This window comes from Ranitomeya imitator, chromosome 5 (assembly GCF_032444005.1).
Source record: "Ranitomeya imitator isolate aRanImi1 chromosome 5, aRanImi1.pri, whole genome shotgun sequence".
In the NCBI taxonomy this organism is placed as follows: domain Eukaryota; kingdom Metazoa; phylum Chordata; class Amphibia; order Anura; family Dendrobatidae; genus Ranitomeya; species Ranitomeya imitator.
In genome coordinates, this window is record NC_091286.1 from 161,266,636 (window position 1) to 161,289,305 (window position 22,670).

Here is a 22,670-nt window from a genome sequence, read left to right on the forward strand (position 1 = left end):
AAGGACCTACCAACCAAATCTCTGGTACCAAAAATCCCAGGATGGCCAGCGAACACAGAACAATGAACCTCAGAAATCACTTTACTAGTCCATCTATCAGGAACAAACACTTTCCCCACAGGACAGCGGTCAGGTTTATTAGCCTGAAATTCCTGAAGAACCCATCGTAAATCAGGGGAGATGACAGAAAGAATCACCCCTTCCTTCAGAATGCCGACCGTCTCAAGAACCCCAGGGGAATCAGGAAAAAAATTCCTAGAGAGGGCATCAGCCTTAACATTCTTAGAACCCGGAAGATACGAGACCACAAAATCAAAACGGGAGAAAAACAGGGACCATCGAGCCTGTCTAGGATTCAGTCGTTTGGCAGACTCGAGGTAAATCAGATTCTTATGATCGGTCAGGACCACAATACGGTGCTTGGCCCCCTCAAGCCAATGTCGCCACTCCTCAAATGCCCACTTCATAGCCAACAACTCCCGATTGCCGACATCATAATTGCGTTCCGCAGGCGAAAACTTCCGAGAAAAGAAGGCACACGGTTTCATCAAGGAACCATCAGAATTCTTCTGAGACAAAACGGCCCCTGCCCCAATCTCAGACGCGTCAACCTCAACCTGAAGTGGAAGAGAAACATCCGGCTGACGCAACACAGGGGCAGAAATAAATCGGCGTTTAAGCTCCTGAAAGGCAGAATCAGCCACGGAGGACCAATTCGTCACATCAGCGCCTTTCTTCGTCAAATCGGTCAGAGGTTTAACCACACTGGAGAAGTTGGCAATGAAACGACGATAAAAATGAGCAAAGCCCAAGAATTTCTGAAGGCTCTTCACAGATGTGGGCTGAATCCAATCATGAATGGCCTGAACCTTAACCGGATCCATTTCTATAGATGAGGGAGAAAAAATGAAGCCCAAAAAAGAAACCTTCTGCACTCCAAAGAGGCACTTAGACCCCTTCACAAATAAAGCATTATTACGGAGGATCTGAAATACCATCCTGACCTGTTTCACATAAGACTCCCAATCATCGGAAAAAATCTAAATATCATCCAAATATACAACCATGAATTTATCAAGATCATTTCGAAAGATATCATGCATGAAGGACTGGAACAGAGATGGGGCATTAGAGAGTCCGAATGGCATCACAAGGTATTCAAAATGGCCTTCGGGCGTATTAAATGCAGTTTTCCATTCGTCACCCTGATTAATGCGAATAAGATTATATGCCCCTCGAAGGTCAATCTTAGTAAACCAACTAGCCCCCTTAATCCTAGCAAACAAATCAGTAAGCAAAGGCAAAGGGTATTGAAATTTGACCGTGATCTTATTCAAGAGGCGATAATCAATACACGGTCTCAAGGAGCCATCCTTCTTGGCAACAAAAAAAAACCTGCTCCCAATGCTGAAGAAGATGGCCGAATATGCCCTTTCTCCAAAGACTCCTTAATATAGCTCCGCATGGCGGCATGTTCTGGCACAGACAGGTTGAAAAGTCGGCCCTTAGGGAACTTACAACCTGGAATGAAGTCAATAGCACAATCACAGTCCCTATGCGGTGGAAGGGAACTGGATTTGGGCTCATCGAATACATCCTGGAAATCTGACAAAAACTCAGGAATTTCAGAAGAGGGGGAAGAGGAAATTGACATCAAAGGAACGTGACCATGAACCCCCTGACAACCCCAACTAGTCACAGACATAGGTTTCTAATCTAGCACAGGATTATGTACCTGTAACCATGGAAAACCCAGCACAATATCATCATGCAAATTATGCAACACCAGAAAACGACAATCTTCCTGATGGGCTGGCGCCATGCGCATGGTCAGCTGTGTCCAAAACTGAGGTTTATTTATAGCCAACGGTGTAGCATCAATCCCCCTTAAAGGAATAGGGTTCTGCAAAGGCTGCAAGGGGAAACCACAACGTCTGGCAAATTCTAAGTCCATTAAGTTCAGAGCGGCGCCTGAATCCACAAATGCCATGACAGAAAATGATGATAATGAGCAGATCAAGGTCACAGATAATAGAAATTTAGGTTGTACAGTACTGATGGTAACAGAACTAGCAATTCTCTTTGTACACTTAGGGCAATCAGAAATAACATGAGCAGAATCGCTGCAGTAAAAACACAACCTATTCTGACGCCTGAATCTTTGTCGTTCAGCTCTAGACAAAATCCTATCACACTGCATAGGCTCAGGGCTCCGCTCGGAGGACAACGCCACAGTCTGCACAACTCTGCGCTCGCGCAAGCGCCGATCAATCTGAATGGCCAGAGACATAGAATCACTCAGACCAGCAGGCGTGGGGAACCCCACCATAACATCTTTAACGGATTCAGAAAGACCCTTTCTGAAAATTGCCGCCAAGACATCCTCATTCCATTTAGTCAACACAGACCATTTTCTAAATTTCTGGCAATACGATTCTGCCGCTTCTTGACCCTGACACAGGTCCAACAAGGTCTTCTCTGCATGATCCACTGAATTAGGTTCATCATACAATAACCCTAGTGCCTGAAAAAAAGGTGTCTACATTAAGCAAAGCAGGATTCCCAGATTCCAGGGAAAATGCCCAATCCTGAGGATCACCATGCAACAGGGAAATAATAATTTTAACCTGCTGAATGGGATCACCAGAAGAACGGGGTTTCAGAGCAAAAAACAGTTTACAGTTATTTTTAAAGCTCAAAAATTTGGACCTGTCCCCAAAAAACAAATCAGGAGTTGCAATTCTAGGCTCTAAAACCAGAGTCTGAACGATATAATCGGAAATACCCTGTACTCTAGCAGCAAGTTGGTCCACACGAGAAACCAATTCCTGAACCTCCATGCCAGCGCCAAACTCCTGAGCCACCCAGAGGAAAAGAGGGAAGAAAAGACAAAACAGACTACAGAAAAAAAAATGGCTCAGCACTTTTGTTCCCTTCTTCTGAGATGCATTTAACTCATTGCTGGCCAGTTGTACTATTATGATCTGGTGGCCTAGGAGCAGCATGAGACGCACTCTGGAGAAGGTGGTACCTGTACTGACCGCAGACCCTGAACTTAGCATCGCAACTAGAAGTAGCCGTGGGATGTACCTAACACTCCCTAGACACCTCGACACAGACCAAGAACTAACTTCCGCTAAAGATAGAAACGGGAAAACTATCTTGCCTCAGAGAAAATCCCCAAAGGATAGACAGCCCCCCACAAATATTGACTGTGAGAGGAGAGGGAAATGACATACGCAGACTGAAATCAGGATTTAGCAAAGGAGGCCATTCTAGCTAAAAAGAAAGAATAGGACAGAGTACTATGCGGTCAGTATTAAAACACTAGAAAATATCCACCACAGAAAATACAAAATCTCCACATCTGACTAAAGACATGGAGGGTATATCTGCATCTCCAGAGACACAGCTTGGCTGCAAAAAATCCTTCACAGACAAAGCTGGAAAAGACAAAACATGAAAATGCACTGAACTATAAGGTCCACAGCATGTGGACAGCAAAAACAAAGCCAGAACTTATCTTTGTTGAAATGAACAGCAAAACAGGAGAGACCAGGTATGGATGTGAATCCTCCAAAAACAATGGACAACTGGCACTGACTAAAGGATCAAGCAAGACTAAATAGCCCAGTCCAAATTGCAATAAGTGAACACACCTGATAAATGCTGCGATCCTAAGACAGCAGCACTACCACTCATAACCATCGGAGGGAGCCCAAGAGCAGAATTCACAACAGATATGAGGATGAGACACAGTCGCCGCTAAATCATGTTGTTGTTAAGTTGCAAAGTCAGAAGGATCAGGGTGGAAGAGGTGGTAGTGGATGACGAAGTTGCTGACCCATCCCAGGTAGCTGGCATGCAGAGTAAAGCTAGTAGCGCTGAGGGGAAGAGAGGGACAGCACCAAAATAGATAAGGAGATAAAGTGGGGTGACTAGAGGGAAAAGGTGGCAACTGTTACGCATCCTGCCTAGCATCTATCCTTGCAAATTCTAACTTACCATCATCAAAGACTTCCAAATCCTTGTTCCAGCCCAGCGTTCAGCAGTCCCTACCCCAGGCCTTGAAATTAAAAAGAAAGTTCTCAGCCCTCCACCAAGAGATTCAAATGCTAAACTTGCACTTTTCCAGGCTGCTAATTCATGTAAATGTTGCCATGTAGGCTGGTAGACTGGAGGATTTTTGCCGACTCATGGCAGCAGCTGTGCCAAGGTAGTCGGTCCCCAGCCACCACTTTTTCTCCCATTGTGGCATCCCCGCCTTGTACCAGCACGTGTCCAGGAACATCACCCATTACTGGCATTGTCCACTTAAAGACCTACACGTGGACAAGCATTTATGGCCAGGAAAGCCACATTTCCCTGATGACACACAGGGTGAACATTATGGAGGCTGAGGCCAAGTCACACCCTGGCACTGCGCATGTGGTCCCGATGCCGAGGATTGCTGGCCCTACTTCTATCAGGGTTTCGTCCACCTCCAGCAGCATTTCCTGTACCCACTCCTGCTTCTCCTCTTCCTCCATCTCTGATGTGGAGTCTAAGTGCAAATCATCCACATCAGCCGGAAGCTGGAAGCTCTGCAGCACTGCCTCAGCGAAGAAGCAACAGGCTCTACTGAAGCTAATTTGTCTAGAAGACAAACCGCACGCCACGACTGAGTTTGTTAAAGGAATAACAGACCAGACGTATTTGTAGTTTTTGCCTCTGAACATCCAACCAGGCATGGTCGTTTTGTAATAATGGACATAACCTGATGGCGGCTGTGAATCTTAGCTAACTCACACACATACCATGCTTGGCACTTGTGCTCAACTTGGTAGTTCAGCAGTTTATGAAAACATTTCCAGATTTGCCAGAGCTTCTGGTCAAGATATGCCATGTCATTGCCTATTTCTGCTAGTCGGCAACACATTCCGCCATTCTAGCAGTGCTGCATCAGCATATACAGTGGGGCAAAAAAGTATTTAGTCAGTCAGCAATAGTGCAAGTTCCACCACTTAAAAAGATGAGAGGCGTCTGTAATTTACATCATAGGTAGACCTCAACTATGGTAGACAAACTGAGAAAAAAAAATCCAGAAAATCACATTGTCTGTTTTTTTAACATTTTATTTGCATATTATGGTGGAAAATAAGTATTTGGTCAGAAACAAACAATCAAGATTTCAGGCTCTCACAGACCTGTAACTTCTTCTTTAAGAGTCTCCTCTTTCCTCCACTCATTACCTGTAATAATGGCACCTGTTTAAACTTGTTATCAGTATAAAAAGACACCTGTGCACACCCTCAAACAGTCTGACTCCAAACTCCACTATGGTGAAGACCAAAGAGCTGTCAAAGGACACCAGAAACAAAATTGTAGCCCTGCACCAGGCTGGGAAGACTGAATCTACAATAGGCAAGCAGCTTGGAGTGAAAAAATCAACAGTGGGAGCAATAATTAGAAAATGGAAGACATACAAGACCACTGATAATCTCCCTCGATCTGGGGCTCCACGCAAAATCCCACCCCGTGGGGTCAGAATGATCACAAGAACGGTGAGCAAAAATCCCAGAACCATGCGGGGGGACCTAGTGAATTAACTGCAGAGAGCTGGGACCAATGTAACAAGGCTTACCATAAGTAACACACTATGCCACCATGGACTCAGATCCTGCAGTGCCAGACGTGTCCCACTGCTTAAGCCAGTGCATGTCCGGGCCCGTCTGAAGTTTGCTAGAGAGAATTTGGATGATCCAGAGGAGTTTTGGCAGAATATCCTATGGTCTGATGAAACCAAACTGGAACTGTTTGGTAGAAACACAACTTGTCGTGTTTGGAGGAAAAAGAATACTGAGTTGCATCCATCAAACACCATACCTACTGTAAAGCATGGTGGTGGAAACATCATGCTTTGGGGCTGTTTCTCTGCAAAGGGGCCAGGACGACTGATCCGGGTACATGAAAGAATGAATGGGGCCATGTATCGTGAGATTTTGAGTGCAAACCTCCTTCCATCAGCAAGGGCATTGAAGATGAAACGTGGCTGGGTCTTTCAACATGACAATGATCCAAAGCACACCGCCAGGGCAACGAAGGAGTGGCTTCGTAAGAAGCATTTCAAGGTCCTGGAGTGGCCTAGCCAGTCTCCAGATCTCAACCCTATAGAAAACCTTTGGAGGGAGTTGAAAGTCCGTGTTGCCAAGCGAAAAGCCAAAAACATCACTGCTCTAGAGGAGATCTGCATGGAGGAATGGGCCAACATACCAACAACAGTGTGTGGCAACCTTGTGAAGACTTACAGAAAACGTTTGACCTCTGTCATTGCCAACAAAGGATATATTAAAAAGTATTGAGATGAAATTTTGTTTCTGACCAAATACTTATTTTCCACCATAATATGCAAATAAAATGGTAAAAAAACAGACAATGTGATTTTCTGGATTTTTTTTTCTCAGTTTGTCTACCATAGTTGAGGTCTACCTATGATGTAACTTACAGACGCCTCTCATCTTTTTAAGTGGTGGAACTTGCACTATTGCTGACTGACTAAATACTTTTTTGCCCCACTGTACATGTGCCAGCTCACTGACTGGTGTGCGATTTCACTATGTGCTGTAACTCCAATCTGCACATGCTAGCAAGGCTTTGTAAGCCGAAGAGGCCAAGGGTTGGGCACCAGCTTCAACACACCTGTTATCTGATCAGCTTCCACAAATAACAACTGAACAGTGGACATGGATGTCTGCCATTTTTTTGGTTCTCGAAGACTTTGAGGACTCCACAAAGATGGTGATTGGCAATGACTCCATAGTCAGCACAACTATTCCTTTTCTGTGCCTACGTAAACAGTTGCTGCTTACAATTAATCATGAAGCTTTGCATGCGCATCACGTGGGGATAGAGGAATACATAACAGAGAGATTGTAGCCAGCCCAGCCTCATCTCATCTGCTTAGCACGGATTGGGTAACAATGAGGAGGTGAACGTTGAGAATGAGGAAGAGGAGTGATATAGGAGGGTTAATATTTTGCCTTTAATTTGCCTTTTACTTTTAATTGCTAGAATTTGCTCGAATTTGTTCTTATGATGCAGTATTCTTGTAGTCTCTGATTCAAGGATTTTATACATCTTATTTTATATGTTTTCAATAGTCAGCAAACAACATGTTCTGGGTACATGGCAAATAAAGGTCAGAATGACCTGGGGTAACAGAAGGGGGCTACATCTGTTACATTGAGCTACATTTGTTGTAAATGGTATAAAATACAGTGCAGTTTCCTTTTTCTCCAAGTGCGCTTGTCAATTAAGGGCGTAATTCCACAATTTGACCACACTGGAGATCTGGCTATCTGACTCTGGTTCAGAACGAAAACAGCTACGACAGGAGAAACAGGAGCTGGTGGCTAGTGTGACAGAGTCTAGTGGCCCCACTACCTTCATCCTGTCTCTCCTATGTTAATAGGCTGAGGATGGTGTGTAGTATGTTATATATTTTTTAATATTATTTCAACACTCCAATTAATTAATGCGAATGATATAGATATTGATTGGTTTTGCTATTTATATATACACCGTATTTTCCGGCGTATGAGACGACTTTTTAACCCCTAAAAATTGTCCCAAAAGTCGGGGGTCGTCTTATACGCCGGGTACGGCGTGTGCAGGGAGCGATCCTGGATGTTCCCAGGGTCTGAAGGAGAGGAGACTCTCCTTCAGGCCCTGGGATCCATATTCATGTAAAAAATAAAGAATAAAAATAAAAAATATGGATATACTCACCTGTTGTGAATTCTGCTCTTGGGCTCCCTCCGGTGGTTGTTAGTGGCATTTTTGTGAGTTCTGCTCTTTGGCTCCCTCCTGTGGTTTTGAGTGGTATGGCTGCTTCTTGGATTTAGCTCCAGCAGCTGTTTTCACTGATCGTCTTTCTGGCTCGGCTATATTAGTCTGGCCTTATCCCTCATTCAATGCCAGTTGTCAATTGTTCCTGCCTGGAGTCATTGCTCTTAGGACTTTCCTGACATTCTGACCAGTTCTTCAAAGCTAAGTCCTTGCTTGTCCTTTTGCGGTTCACTTGTTGTGGACTTGTTGTTCAGCACTTTCTTTGTTTTTGTTCATTTGTCCAGCTTTTCAGTATGGATCTATTTAGCTAAGCTGGAAGCTCTGGACAGCAGAGTTTGCCCTCCACACCTTTAGTCAGGTGTGGAGATTTTTGCATTTCTCTGCGGTGGACTTTTTCTAGTTTTTATTACTGATCGCACAGCGTTCTGTCCTGTACTATTTTCTATCTAGCTAGAAGTGGCCTCCTGTGCTAAATCTTGTTTCATACTACGTATGTCATTTCCTTCTCTCACAGTCATTATTTGTGGGGAGCTGATCTATCCTTTGGGGATTTTCTCTGAGGCAAGATAGTTTTCCTGCTTCTATCTTTAGGGGTAGTAAGCTCTTAGGCTGTGACGAGATGCCTAGGTAGAGTTAGGAGCATTCCATGGCTGCTTCTAGTGTTGTGTTGAGCTTAGGGACTGCGGTCAGTATAGTTGCCACCTGCTCAGAGCTAGACGCATGTCGCTCCTTAATCACCAGATCATAACACTCACCCCTCCAACGGACCCTGGCTCTCAGCGCTGCTATCATCACCTGACCGCTCACGTGACGTCATCGAAGGTCCTTCACTCACTGCATTCTTAGGAACGGAGGCAGACAATAGCAGCGCTGAGAGCCAGGGTCCATCGCAGGGGTGAGTATATCCATATTTTAAATTTGTATTCTTTATTTTTTACATGAATATGGATCCCAGGGCCTAAAGGAGAGTCTCCTCTTCTCCAGACTCTGGGAACCACACGCCGTATAAGATGACTGGGCGTATAAGATGACCTCCATCTTATACGGCGGGTATTTCCCAAATTCCATATTTTATATGGAAAAGTTGGGGGTTGTCTTATACGCCCAGTCGTCTTATACACCAGAAAATACGGTATGTACTTTTCAATGGAGTCCACAGAAAGCTAATTGAAACCTTGTCCAGCCACATGTTAATTGTCCAACTGGTCAGTCTAAACAAAGGACATTTATCTTCAAAGATGAGAACCAATGGAATGGACTTGTTCCCCTGAGATGGTATCATGTAAATGTTAATTAGACAGATACTTGTTAAGCTTTCCAGGGATGCCAGGTGGTGTTCTTATCTATTTAGCCTGAAGGCTTCAGTACACATACCATGATATAGATCAAAAGCTTTCAGATAAGATTGAATGGACAGTGACTTTACATATAAATGAGGTATGCCTGGGACACAGGGGGACACAGAGACACAGATTTGGATGACACAGAGACACAGATCCTCCTTATCCTCATCCTCATCATCCACAACCATTAGAACACCAGGTGAATGGATTCCGAGATGCCAAAGTCCCAATTTTTTTTGTGCAAGGGTTAGTGATAAGCAAGTGTACTCATTGCTCGGGTTTCCCAGAGCATGCTCAGGTGATCTCCGAGTATTTGTTAGTGTTCAGAGATTAAATTTTCATCACTGCAGCAGAATGATTTACAGCTACTAGACAGCTTGATTACATATGAGGATTCCCTAGCAACCAGGCAACCCCCACATGTACTCAGCCTGGCTAATAGCTGTAAATCATTCAGCTGAGGCAATGAAAACTTAGTCTCCGAACACTAACAAATACTCGGAGATCACCCGAGCGTGCTCGGGGAAACCCGAGCAATGAGTAGACTCGCTCATCACTAGCAAGGGTGTTTATGATGCCTGTTACTAATTGGAAACCAAAACAAATGTTACTCCCACAGGGGGAAATGTCATAAAAAAGAGATGTATGTCTATTACTCCCATTTATTCTTATATTTTTCATTTTCCCTATCACTGGACAGTCCTCTAATGAGGTAGTGTATACTTCTACAATAGAAAATAATTCAAAGACTTTTATATTATATTTTTATTTATAGCCCTGTCTCTGAGCTGTTGCTAGGGACAAACATATCTCGTTGGACACATTCTGGCTTCAAATCTATGAACCTGTGTTCGCCCCTCCCTTTTGTTATTTACTTTCATTGGTGGATTCACATGTTCAATGTATTTGTTTTATTTCATTATGATTTATCTTCATGTCTCCTCATTCTCCACCACTAGATCACCAGGCTTAACGTCTAATGTGCTGCTACAGACAGTCAATTTTTTGGCAAGAGTGTCTATGATGCCCATAGTATATTTTTAAATATAAAATTTAGCCCCCTTGGGGAAATGTTGGTTAACCCATGCACTACGTGTATGGGCAATACAAGTCTAGGAAACACGCTCCTTAACATTGGGCCTAGTTTTTAATAATGACTTCCTCCACATATACTCATTCTCGCCACTAGAACACCATGGTGAACGTGTTCTGTGCTGCTACAGCCATTCATTGTTTGGCCAAAGGCGTCTCTGATTCCCATAAATAATTGTATAAAAATGTAACCCCTTGGGGAAATCTTTGTATAGTAGTATAGTAGTAGTGTATGTGCGGCGCCCCAGGGTCCTGGTCGTCAGAGTGGTATTGCTTTCCTCTCAGGGAGAGTGATGCTACATTTGGAGGCAAAGAAGGATAACTGCATCCAGGTATCACAAACATGCAACACATTTCGCACTCCATGCCACCACGGGAAGCTCTTGCTCCTATTAGGTCACTCCCCACATAGGTAAAACTGGTCCCCTGTAGGGAAAGTTAGTCAGTCGCTGGCTGAGCTCCACTCAGTTAGTTGGTCCCTGGCAATGGTGGGATCCTGTCAGAGAATGAAGGAGAAAGCACAGAGCTGTGCATGCCCTCAGAGCTGCAGCTCCTAGAAAGAGAAATTTAAAGAGGCGGAGGGCACCACTGTGATGATCTGGTGGCCTAGGAGCAGCATGAGACGGACTCTGGAGAAGGTGGTCCCTGTACTGACCGCAAACCCTGAACCTAGCAGCGCAACTAGAAGTAGCCGTGGGGGGTACCTAACACTCCCTAGACCCCTCGGCACAGGCTAACAGGGCCACCATCAGGGCATTACAGCCATTACATGTGTAAGGGGCCCGGTGAGGAGAGGCAAGGAGGGAGGGCCCGGACTGACCAGACACGCAGTCAGCATGTCTCATACACTTTGGGCCCCACCTCTTTTCCTGCTGGTCTGGAGACATTATGAGGTGATTACATCGCTCCTGCCTGATGTGGCCGCACTCACTGCAGCAGACGCTGCACAAGGACCTGGGCTTTTGCTCTGTCTGTGCAGAGCTCGGTGCCGCCTCCAGCATCTCTCACCGTCACCTACTCCAGAACATAACAGCAGCAGTGACCGGAGCTCTGAGTCTGCAGGAAGAGATTGAAGCCAGTAAAGGTCAGCAATTTTGTGGTGCTGCCTCCTAGTGGCTCCAGAACTAGGGCTTCACTGGGCTGCAGGAGGGACCCCGGGGCCCCACTATTCCTGTGGGATCAAGCTGCCGGCACTAGTGCACTAGGCTACACTACACTACACTGTCCCTCCATAACACCAGTGCTAGGAAACTGCTGTGCAGGAAGTCTCCCTGTACTCATCACTTGCAGTCGGGACCGGGGGAGAGGGTGACCAAGAGTCTGCACTGGAAGAGGAAGCAGCCGCTCTATAGTCTCCTGCTGTGCTGGGGGCTCCTATTGACTGCTGCCCTGGCTGTCTGCTGGCCTGGGATAATGGTGCAGGTGGTGAAGGCCTTACAGGATAGGTAATTATATATAATAGTGTGCGTATGATTCTATGGTGTATATAGTGGATGTAATATATAGTGTAGTGTGCAGTATATGTATTTTCTTGTTTGTAAATAAGTGTATGGATATACTGGAGATGATCCTTGTATATGTAATAGTGTATCTGCAGTATATAGTGTAGTTAATGTATAGCGTACAGTGTGTGTGTGTGTGTGTATATATATATATATATATGATCCTTGTATCTGTAGTATATATTGTACGTAATGTACAGTGTGTATATGTATGTATATATATTATAGTTCTATCAGTGTAGAGATGCCATGTCTACAGAGGAGTGCTGCACTCTGTACCCTAAAACCAGCACACAATGCATGTGTGTATTTTTATGAATTATCTTTAATAACACACCTCACCTATAATGCGTGAGAAGACGTCATATACTGGTATACTGTATGTATCTATGTGAGCATTTTACAGGGCCGCCATCAGGGCATGACGGCCGTGACTGGCGTATGGGGCCCGGTGGGCAGAGTGGGCCCGCATCGGGCCCTGTCTCATCTGCTCACCGGGCCCCTACCGGCAGCCGCAGGCTGAACCGGGCCCTTAGCGCCAATGCTGCAGCTGTTCAAAGCTATTGACGTGCGGGTGCGGGCCCGCACGTCAATATTTAACAGCCGCCAGCCAATCTGAGGCTGGCAGCTGACGTCAGCCGCAGCGTGCGTGCATGTCGCCGGCGTCTGACGTCATTGTCAGTCGCCGGCGAGTGCACGCTGCAGCTGCGTGGAGACAGAGAACTTCGCCCGCCGCAGGAGCACGGCCAGGTAAGAAGAACAGAGATGGGACAGAGTGCTGGACAGAGATGGGGCAGAGTGCTGGACAGAGATGGGGCAGAGTGCTGGACAGAGATGGGGCAGAGTGCTGGACAGAGATGGGGCAGAGTGCTGGACAGAGATGGGGCAGAGTGCTGGACAGAGATGGGACAGAGATGGGGCAGAGTGCTGGACAGAGATGGGACAGAGTGCTGGACAGAGATGGGGCAGAGTGCTGGGCAGAGATGGGGCAGAGTGCTGGACAGAGATGGGGCAGAGTGCTGGACAGAGATGGGGCAGAGTGCTGGACAATGATGGGGCAGAGTGCTGGACAGAGATGGGGCAGAGTGCTGGACAGAGATGGGGCAGAGTGCTGGACAGAGATGGGGCAGAGTGCTGGACAGAGATGGGGCAGAGTGCTGGACAGAGATGGGGCAGAGTGCTGGAAACAGATGGGGCAGAGTGCTGAAAACAGATGGGGCAGGATTGGACACAGATGGGGCAGAGTGCTGGAAACAGATGGGGCAGAGTGCTGGAAACAGATGGGGCAGAGTGCTGGAAACAGATGGGGCAGAGTGCTGGAAACAGATGGGGCAGAGTGCTGGACACAGATGGGGCAGGATTGGACACAGATGGGGCAGAGTGCTGGACACAGATGGGGCAGAGTGCTGGACACAGATGGGGCAGGATTGGAAACAGATGGGGCAGAGTGCTGGACAGAGATGGGGCAGAGTGCTGGACACAGATGGGGCAGAGTGCTGGACACAGATGGGGCAGAGTGCTGGACACAGATGGGGCAGGATTGGAAACAGATGGGGCAGAGTGCTGGACACAGATGGGACAGGATTGGACACAGATGGGGCAGAGTGCTGGACACAGATGGGGCAGGATTGGAAACAGATGGGGCAGAGTGCTGGACAGAGATGGGGCAGAGTGCTGGACAGAGATGGGGCAGAGTGCTGGACAGAGATGGGACAGAGATGGGGCAGAGTGCTGGACAGAGATGGGGCAGGATTGGACACAGATGGGGCAGAGTGCTGGAAACAGATTGGGCAGAGTGCTGGACACAGATGGGGCAGAGTGCTGGACACAGATGGGGCAGAGTGCTGGACACAGATGGGGCAGGATTGGACACAGATGGGGCAGAGTGCTGGACACAGATGGGGCAGAGTGCTGGACACAGATGGGGCAGAGTGCTGGACACAGATGGGGCAGGATTGGAAACAGATGGGGCAGAGTGCTGGACACAGATGGGGTAGAGTGCTGGACACAGATGGGGCAGGATTGGAAACAGATGGGGCAGGTCAGGATTGGAAACAGATGGGGCAGAGTGCTGGACACAGATGGGGCAGAGTGCTGGACACAGATGGGGCAGAGTGCTGGACACAGATGGGGCAGAGTGCTGGACACAGATGGGGCAGGATTGGAAACAGATGGGGCAGAGTGCTGGACACCGATGGGACAGGATTGGACACAGATGGGGCAGAGTGCTGGACACAGATGGGGCAGGATTGGAAACAGATGGGGTAGAGTGCTGGACACAGATGGGGCAGAGTGCTGGACACAGATGGGGCAGGATTAGAAACAGATGGGGCAGAGTGCTGGACACAGATGGGGCAGAGTGCTGGACACAGATGGAGCAGAGTGCTGGACACAGATGGGGCAGGATTGGAAACAGATGGGGCAGAGTGCTGGACACAGATGGGGCAGGATTGGACACAGATGGGGCAGAGTGCTGGACACAGATGGGGCAGAGTGCTGGACACAGATGGGGCAGAGTGCTGGACACAGATGGGGCAGAGTGCTGGACACAGATGGGGCAGAGTGCTGGACACAGATGGGGCAGAGTGCTGGACACAGATGGGGCAGAGTGCTGGACACAGATGGAGCAGGATTGGAAACAGATGGGGCAGAATGGAGACAGATGGGGCAGGATTGGAGACAGATGGGGCAGGATGGATACGATGGAGACAGATGGGGCAGGATGGGGAGATCATATGGGGCAGGATGGGAGAACATATGGCTGACGCCAGGAATGAGACACACGGGGGCTAGGATGGCGAATATTACCATAGGGGCTAATTAAGGGATATTATTATTGCAGTGACGCATTTATTTTATTTTTTGAGTATACTGTTTTAAATGGGGGGGCGGTCCTGTTACTGTGTAGAGTGATACTGTGTTGCCTTCTTCATGTGGTGTAATGTAAAGGCTGGGAAAATTAAGTAATGTATTCTACAAGCAGAACTCGAGATAACTGTGTTATTTCCTGCAGAGACGAGTCCTGGCTGGATGAAGTGATGGCGGTCTGTGCTGGATGAAAGATGAAGGACTTCACCTAGAGACGTCACTGGTGAGTCAGTGTTACCTATACGCTGACACTATACACTGTTTACTATATACAGAGGTCCTGTGTACAATGTCACCGGTGATCACTGTATTACCTCTACACAGACACTGCATACTAAGCACAGATCTCCTGTGTATAATGGCACTGATGGTGATAGTATTGTGGGTTTTTTTTTTATTACTGATCAGTATTGTAGTATTCAGTCATTGGTGGTAATATGCGGTCTGGTCATGGTGTAGCGGTATTTGTTCCTTGTATTTTATATTATTTGATCACTGTGGTGGTAATATGTGGTCTGGTCATAGTGCTGTGGTATTTGTTCCTTGTATGTAGTATTATAGGTCATTTTAAAAATTGAAAAATAAATAAAAATATACCTAAATTGTATTGCATATTTTAACAAATATTTAATAGGTTACAGCAGAGTAGGGCCCGGCCAATAGTGTCTACCGTGTTATGGTGGCGGCTTAAAAAATCTTTTGGCCAAAACAAAAGCTGCCGGCTATATGTGTGATCTGGTGATGGGAACTGTCAATGTGTGATAGGTGAGAAGTGGAGATTTTCCAAGAGAGAGCGGTGGGACTGTGGACAGTTCGAGGGGTGGAGCCTGGAGGCGGGGCTGGGGTGGAGCCTGGGCGGAGTTTCAAGGGGGCCCCGAAAATTTTGCCAGTATGGGGCCCCAAAATTTCTAGTGGCAGCCCTGCAGCCTAAGATCTAACTACCACTAAAGACAGAAACAGGAAACCTATCTTGCCTCAGAGAAAATCCCCAAAGGATAGATAGCCTCCCACAAATATTGACTGTGAGAGGAGAGGGAAATAACATACGCAGATATGAAATCAGATTTTAGCATAGGAGGCCATACTAGCTAAAAAGAAAGAATAGAACAGAGTACTATGCAGTCAGTATAAAAACACTAGAAAATATCCACCGCAGAAAATATGGATCACCACATCTGACTAAAGACATGGGGGGTATATCTGCATCTCCAGAGAAATAGCTAGGCTGCAAAAAATCCTTCACAGACTAAGCTGGACAAGACAAAAACATGAAAATGCACAGAATTATAAGGTCCACAGCAGGTGGACAGCAAAAACAAAGCCAGGACTTATCTTTGTAGAAAAGCACAGCAAACTGGAGAGACCAGCAGGGAAGTGAATCCTTCAAGAACAATGGACAACTGGCACTGACTAAAGGATCCTGCAAAGCTATATACCCCAGTCAGTTTTGCAATTAGTAGATACACTTGTCCACTCCTGCAGTCCAGGCACAACTGCATTACCCTCTACAACCACCGGAGGGAGCCCAAAAGCTGAATTCACAACAGTACCCCTCCTTGAGGAGGGGTCACCGAACCCTCACCAAAGCCCCCAGGCCCATCAGGATGAGCCCGATGAAAGGCACAAACCAAATCAACGGCATGGACATCAGAGGCAGAAACCCAAGAATTATCCTCCTGGCCATAACCCTTCCACTTGACAAGGTGCTGAAGCTTTCGCCTCGAAAAACGGGAATCCAAAATCTTCTCAACAACATATTCCAACTCCCCATCGACCAATACAGGGGCCGGAGGATCAACAGAGGGAACAACGGGCTCCACATATTTCCGCAACAAAGATTTATATAAGACATTATGAATAGCAAAAGAGGCCGGAAGCGCCAGGCGAAAGGACACCGGATTAATAATCTCAGAAATCCTACAAGGACCAATAAATCGAGGCTTAAACTTAGGGGAAGAAACCTTCATAGGAACATGACGGGAAAATAACCAAACCAGATCACCAACCCGAAGCCGGGAACCAACACACCGACGACGGTTAGCAAAACGCTGAGCCTCCACCTGAGAAAGCACCAAATTGTCCACCACATAAGCCCAAATCTGCTGCAACCTGTCGACCACAGAATCCACACCAGGAAGGTCAGAAGGCTCAACCTACCCAGAAGAAAAACGAGGATGAAAACCAAAATTACAAAAAAAAGGCGAAACTAAAGTAGCCGAACTAGCCCAATTATTAAGGGCAAACTCGGCCAATGGCAAAAAAGCCACCCAATCATCCTGATCAGCAGACACAAAGCATCTCAAATATGTCTCCAAGGTCTGATTAGTTCGCTCAGTCTGGCCATTTGTCTGAGGATGAAATGCAGAGGAAAAAGACAAATCAATGCCCAGCTTGGCACAAAAGGCCCGCCAAAATCTAGAAACAAACTGGGAACCTCTATCGGACACAATATTCTCCAGAATACCATGCAAACGTACCACATGCTGAAAAAACAATGGAACCAAATCAGAAGAAGAAGGCAATTTAGGCAAAGGCACCAAATGAACCATCTTAGAAAATCGGTCACAGACAACCCAGATAACCGACATTCTTTGGGAAACAGGAAGATCGGAAATAAAATCCATAGAAATATGCGTCCAAGGTCTCTCAGGGACCGGCAATGGCAAAAGCAACCCACTAGCGCGGGAACAGCAAGGCTTAGCCCGCGCACAAATCCCACAGGACAGCACAAAAGAACGCACATCCCGTGACAAAGAAGGCCACCAAAAGGACCTACTAACCAAATCTCTGGTACCAAAAATACCAGGATGGCCAGCCAACACAGAACAATGAACCTCAGAAATCACTTTACTAGTCCATCTATCAGGAACAAACACTTTCCCCACAGGACAGCGGTCAGGCTTATCAGCCTGAAATTCCTGAAGAACCCGTCGCAAATCAGGGGAGATGGCAGAAAGAATCACCCCTTCCTTCAAAATGCCGACCGGCTCAAGAACCCCAGGGGAATCAGGAAAAAAACTCCTAGAGAGGGCATCCGCCTTAACATTCTTAGTACCAGGAATGTACGAGACCACAAAATCAAAATGGGAGAAAAACAGGGACCATCGAGCATGTCTAGGATTCAGCCGTTTGGCAGACTCGAGGTAAATTAGATTCTTATGATCGGTCAGGACCACAATACGGTGCTTGGCCCCCTCAAGCCAATGTCGCCACTCCTCAAATGCCCACTTCATAGCCAACAACTCCCGATTGCCGACATCATAATTGCGTTCCGCAGGTGAAAACTTCCGAGAAAAGAAGGCACACGGTTTCATCAAGGAACCATCAGAATTCCTCTGAGACAAAACGGCGCCTGCCCCAATCTCAGACGCGTCAACCTCAACCTGAAATGGAAGAGAAACATCTGGCTGACGCAACACAGGGGCAGAAGTAAATCGGCGTTTAAGCTCCTGAAAGGCAGAAACAGCCGCGGAGGACCAATTCGTCACATCAGCGCCTTTCTTGGTCAAATTGGTTAGAGGTTTAACCACACTGGAGAAGTTGGCAATGAAACGACGATAAAAATTAGCAGAGCCCAAGAATTTCTGAAGGCTCTTCACAGATGTGGGCTGAATCCAATCATGAATGGCCTGAACCTTAACTGGATCCATTTCTATAGATGAGGGAAAAAAAAATGAAGCCCAAAAAAGAAACCTTCTGCACTCCAAAGATGCACTTTGACCCCTTCACAAATAAAGCATTATTACGGAGGATCTGAAATACCATCCTGACCTGTTTCACATGAGACTCCCAATCATTGGAAAAAATCAAAATATCATCCAAATATACAACCATGAATTTATCAAGACAACTCTGAAAGATATCATGCATGAAGGATTGGAACACAGATGGGGCATTAGAGAGTCCGAATGGCATCACAAGGTATTCAAAATGGCCTTCGGGCGTATTAAATGCAGTTTTCCATTCGTCACCCTGCTTGATACGAATAAGATTATATGCCCCTCGAAGGTCAATCTTAGTAAACCAGCTAGACCCCTTAATCCTAGCCAACAAATCAGTAAGCAAAGGCAAGGGGTATTGAAATTTAACTGTGAACTTATTCAAGAGGCGATAATCAATACAGGGTCTCAAGGAGCCATCCTTCTTGGCAACAAAAAAGAACCCCGCTCCCAACGGTGAAGAAGATGGCCGAATATGCCCTTTCTCCAAAGACTCCTTAATATAGCTCCGCATGGCGGTATGTTCAGGCACAGACAGGTTGAAAAGTCAGCCCTTAGGGAACTTACAACCTGGAATGAAGTCAATAGCACAATCACAGTCCCTATGCGGTGGAAGGGAACTGGATTTGGGCTCATCGAATACATCCTGGAAGTCAGACAAAAACTCAGGAACTTCAGAAGAGGGGGAAGAGGAAATTGACATCAAAGGAACCTGATCATGAAACCCCTGACAACCCAAACTAGTCACAGACATGGATTTCCAATCTAACACCGGATTATGTAGCTGCAACCATGGAAAACCCAGCACAATATCATCATGCAAATTATGCAACACCAGAAAACGACAATCTTCCTGATGGGCTGGCGCCATGCGCATGGTCAGCTGTGTCCAAAACTGAGGTTTATTTTTAGCCAACGGTGTAGCATCAATGCCCCTCAAAGGAATAGGGTTCTGCAAAGGCTGCAAGGGGAAACCACAACGTCTGGCAAATTCTAAGTCCATTAAGTTCAGAGCGGCGCCTGAATCCACAAATGCCATGACAGAAAATGATGATAATGAGCAGATCAAGGTCACAGATAACAGAAATTTAGGTTGTATAGTACTGATGGCAACAGACCTAGCGATTCTCTTAGTACGCTTAGGGCAATCAGAAATAACATGAGCAGAATTGCCGCAGTAAAAACACAACCTATTCTGACGCCTGAATGTTTGACGTTCAGCTCTAGACAAAATCCTATCACACTGCATAGGCTCAAGGCTCCGCTCAGAGGACAACGCCACAGTCTGCACAACTCTGCGCTCGCGCAAGCGCCGATCAATCTGAATGTCCAGAGACATAGAATCACTCAGACCAGCAGGTGTGGGGAACCCCACCATAACATCTTTAACGGATTCAGAAAGACCCTTTCTGAAAATTGCCGCCAAGGCATCCTCATTCCATTTAGTCAGTACAGACCATTTTCTAAATTTCTGGCAATACAATTCTGCCGCTTCTTGACCTTGACACAGGGCTAACAAGATTTTCTCAGCCTGATCCACAGAATTAGGCTCATCATACAACAACCCCAATGCCTGAATGAACGAATCAACATTAAGCAAAGCAGGATTGCCAGATTCCAGGGAAAATGCCCAATCCTGTGGGTCACCACGCAGCAGAAATATGATGATTTTAATCTGCTGAATAGGATCACCAGAAGACCGGGGTCTTAATGCAAGAAACAGTTTACAGTTATTTTTGAAACTCAAAAATTTGGATCTGTCACCAAAGAATAAATCAGGAGTGGGAATCTTAGGTTCTAAGGCAGGAGTCTGAACAATGAAATCTGAAATACCCTGTACCCTAGCAGCAAGCTGATCCACCCGAGAAACTAACTCCTGAACATTCATGTTAATACTAGACTCTGTAGCCACCCAGAGGTAAAGAGGGAGGAAAATACCAAACAGGCTAAGGAAAAAAAAATGGCTCAAAAGCTTTCCTCCCTTCTTCTGAGATGCAATTAACTCATTGTTGGCCAGTTGTACTGTTATGATCTGGTGGCCTAGGAGCAGCATGAGACTCTGGAGAAGGTGGTCCCTGTACTGACCGCAAACCCTGAACCTAGCAGCGCAACTAGAAGTAGCCGTGGGGGGTACCTAACACTCCCTAGACCCCTCGGCACAGCCTAAGATCTAACTACCCCTAAAGACAGAAACAGGAAACCTATCTTGCCTCAGAGAAAATCCCCAAAGGATAGATAGCCCCCCACTAATATTGACTGTGAGAGGAGAGGGAAATAACATACGCAGATATGAAATCAAATTTTAACATAGGAGGCCATACTAGCTAAAAAGAAAGAATAGAACAGAGTACTATACAATCAGTATAAAAACACTAGAAAATATCCACCGCAGAAAATGCGGATCACCACATCTGACTAAAGACATGGGGGATATATCTGCATCTCCAGAGAAATAGCTAGGCTGCAAAAAATCCTTCACAGACTAAGCTGGACAAGACAAAACATGAAAATGCACAGAACTATAAGGTCCACAGCAGGTGGACAGCAAAAACAAAGCCAGGACTTATCTTTGTAGAAAAGCACAGCAAACTGGAGAGACCAGCAGGGAAGTGAATCCTTCAAGAACAATGGACAACTGGCACTGACTAAAGGATCCTGCAAAGCTATATGCCCCAGTCAGTTTTGCAATTAGTAGATACACCTGTCCACTCCTGCAGTCCAGGCACAACTGCATTACCCTCTACAACCACCGGAGGGAGCCCAAAAGCTGAATTCACAACACACCACTAAGTATATAAATAAATATTGGGGCTCACCATGGACTCGAAAAACTACGATAAGACCAAGGAGAAGAAAAGATCATGTCCACAAAAATGGGAGCACCTCAAACAAATATCAAAAAATACAGAGTTTTTATTGATAAATATAACAACAATATACCACACAAAAAACAAGGCTAAAAACATTTAAAAGTGCAATATATAACACAAAAGTACACAGCAGTCATATCCTAATATAGGGAAAATGACAACCCACATCCCTATCCCCTCCCAAAAAACAGAGATATATATAAAGCGTAGTGACCTATAACACGGTCATGTATCCATATACAATGTAAACAATACAGAAAGACAAATTGTCCATGTAATACTCTCAAACCTCAGCTGAAGAAGTGCAGTGCATACATACGCATAGACCTACTGATATCACAGTACCATATAGTACTAAAAAAATATTTTATAAATCAAGAAATAATGCTAACCGGCATATAACAATCCATGCCTAGACGGCTGCTGAAAAAGGCTCGTTACACACAGATGGAAAAGATGCTAGACATGGTAATCTCATGCATGTCTGAATTAAGCATATACCTACGCCTAAAAGGATCCATATCAGTATGAAAAACCAGGGTCATATGCAGGCTGATGAGGGAGAGAAACAAGAGAGAGGGAGAGGGTTGTGGGGTGCAAACCCACGCATATCGCCGCAGCTGTGGCGGCTTCCTCAGGGAAAAAAATAGCATCAAGAAAGAGACACACAGAAGGCAGAACTGTATTGCAGCGAGCGTGAAGGAAGTCATAGCAAAGGAGTGGCTACCAGAAGGGGACCAGCCCTACACAGGCTGCCTCATTCTGAGGCGCAGAAGCCTGGTAGCCGGAACACCGAGGGAGCAACAACCTTTATGCCTTGCTCCAGAGACCGGCAGGATAGCAAATTTCACGATACCTGTCCGCCCTACACCCAGTAGGCACAGTGGCAACCTTTGGAGGCCAGGGTGTGTTAGAGTCTCTATAAACAGCCTCTAGCCACCAGTCATACGGGTTTGTCCAATCTTATATGAGGGACAGAGAGAGAGACATTACATCTGTGAGGACCTTATGTAAAGCCTTAGGCAGTAAGGAACTACAACACTGCAGCACAAAGGAAAGCTACTGATTTCCACCTGGACAAGGGAACTCTGGACTTGCCTCCAAACCGGCCGGACTCTGCCTGCCCTGTGATCTGGTGCCCTGAACTGTGGATGCTGAAGTCTTCAGTAAAAGTAAAGAGACTGCAACCTTGTGTCCTCGTTCTTCTCTGCGCCTCTCACCATCCACCATCTACACACCGGGAAGCCGTGGGGATATACTTCACCTGTGAGACGGTATACCATCTAGCTGCCATAACATCACCCCAGCGGACCCCTTAAAGCAGCGTCGGTCCCCTGACCGAATACCACAGGTGGTGTCACGAACACAAACTTTATCCCTTTAAAGACCTTTCCCTTTTACACGGACGTCCCAGGGCCACGGACCGGGTCAGCCACCGTGACATCCCCC